We start from the raw sequence: 2,427 nt of genomic DNA on the forward strand, positions 1-2,427 counted from the left end.
AAGACAATTAATTAGAGGTTCCGTTATTTATTTCATCATCATAATTAATACAAAGTTTAAAGTTGTTTTCTTTGCTCAATGCAAACGAATACATTTATTTGTTTTTCTAAAAGTTCTAAATGTTCCTGTTTTGTAAAATTCATCCCTAAATCAGAAAACTTTTCTAACAATCGATATATTCTAATATAAAATCTTATTCTAGCATTTTTAAATACTCAAAGTCCACAAATTCAATTAAACAATTATTTATCCTAAATTCAATTAGACAAATTTCACTTTTCATTAACTTCAATAGTAAATCTAACAAGTTCGAAATTAACAGATTCAAAAATAAGTTTTTCGTTAAAAAACGTATCCCTGTGGGGTCGATATTTTTATTACTACAAGCGAAACCGTGCACTTGCGGAAATCTCTCAACAAGTTTTTGGCGCCGTTGCCGGGGATACGCCAAAATTTTTGACAAAATTTTTATTTTTCGTATTTTATTTTCGAATCTAGGTTTACACATTATTTTTATACAACTTTTACATTTTATTTATTTTCAGTTTATATAACATATTTGTTTTCAATTTTGTTTTGAAGGTAGTTTGGTTCGTGCAACAATTTCAAGTTCATGCGCAGTTCGTGAAGTTCGGGCACGCCACTAGACTCTCTTGATCCAGAAATTGAAAGAACACTTAAGAAAAACAAGAAAGACAACAAAAACAAAGACAAAACACCCTTAAAAACCAAAGTAGTCCAGCCAGAAAATATGGCCGATCCACCGACACTTATGGATTATGCTAGGTCAGGAATGGCCGGTGTAATTAATAGTGTAGTTAGACCCCGTATAAATGAAATCAATTTGAAATTAAGCCTGCTTTGCTTAATATGTTGCAAAACAACGTAACGTTTTATGGACTACCTAACGAAAACCCTAATGCCCATTTGACAAATTTCTTAGAAATTTGTGATACTTTTAAAATTACTGATGTAACAGCCGAAGCAATCAAACTTCGCCTCTTTCCTTTCACTTTGAAGGATAAGGCAAAAATTTGGTTAACTTCTATGCCTGCTGCAATATTTGAAACTTGGGACCAATTAGCCCAAGCGTTTTTATCAAAATATTTTCCTTTAGCAAAAACCGCAAGAGTCATCAAAGAATTGACATCTTTTACCCAAAATGATAATGAAACTCTTTATGAAGCTTGGGAACGTTTTAAAGAACTTCAACATTTATGCCCACACCACCAATTGCCAGATGCACTTTTAATGCAGACATTCTATAATGGATTAAATCCTACGACTAGAGGTTCATTAGATGCTATGTCTGGAGGGTTATTTATGAAGAAGACGTCCGTCCAAGCAAGAGAACTTTTGGAGGAAATGGCAATCAACAGCAGTATGTGGCCCGTAGAGCGTGGACATATACCAATGGCGAAACCGTCATCCTCAGGTACATCATCGGTTAAAGGTATAATGAATCTTGATCCAGTTGCGATGTTACAAGCCCAATTTTCTGCCTTATCGCACAAAGTTGATAGGTTTATGGCACCGTGCGATCCTAATGGTAATCCGATCCAGACAGACATTGATTACGAAGGTATGAATGAGATAGAACAGGTAAATTTTGTCCAAGGACAAAACCAAACTACTAATCCTTATTCTAATACTTATAATCCTGGATGGAGAAATCATCCTAACTTTAACTGGAAAGATAGTAATAATAATAATAATAATAATGCAAATGCTAATCAATATCGTGTAAATAATTATCAAAATCAAACAAGAGATACGATTAGCACTTTATCTCCAAAAATCGACAAATTTATAGATGCTATGAATGGAAAGGTAAGTAATCAAGACGATGGTTTTAAACGGATCGAAAGTAAATTCGACCAGTTTATCAAAAACCAATCATCTAGCATCCATAATTTGGAGGTTCAAATTGGACAACTTGCTAAATCAATTCCATCCCGCAAAGAGGGAAGTCTTCCTAGCCAAACGGAAGAAAATCCGAAAGAGCATGTTAAGGCTATCACTCTTCGCTCAGGGAAAAACTACTTAGGTCCGGAGATGCCCGGAAATTCAACTTTACCTGGAAATGATTTACCAAAATCCAAAGAAGATACATTAAAACAAAAGATACACCAATTGACTCTGGTACGAAACCTTTTGTACCAAAGCCACCTTTTCCACACAAGGTCCGAAATAAGGACCATGATAAACAACTTTTATCATTTTTAGATAAACTTAAAAATTTGCATATAAATTTAACATTCATGGATGCAATTACGCAAATTCCTAACTATGGAAAATTCTTGAAAGATTTAATTTAAAAAAAGATTAGTTGGGAAGGAATTTCATCCATTTCACTTACAGAAGATTGTAGTTCGATAGTATCAAGCAAATTACCTACTAAACTCAAAGATCCCGGATGCTTTACCA

At 33.7% G+C, this 2,427-nt stretch overlaps 1 non-coding gene across 1 annotated transcript; it reads right to left on the reverse strand.

Moving 5' to 3' along the window:
* Nucleotides 1–1,128: 1,128 nt before the first annotated feature.
* Nucleotides 1,129–1,235, reverse strand: LOC136207652 (small nucleolar RNA R71). The gene has a single exon (XR_010676782.1). It is a non-coding gene; the product is annotated as a small nucleolar RNA R71 (small nucleolar RNA).
* Between the last annotated feature and the right edge of the window lie 1,192 nt (nt 1,236–2,427).

This window comes from Euphorbia lathyris, chromosome 9 (genome assembly GCF_963576675.1).
Source record: "Euphorbia lathyris chromosome 9, ddEupLath1.1, whole genome shotgun sequence".
Lineage (NCBI taxonomy): Eukaryota > Viridiplantae > Streptophyta > Magnoliopsida > Malpighiales > Euphorbiaceae > Euphorbia > Euphorbia lathyris.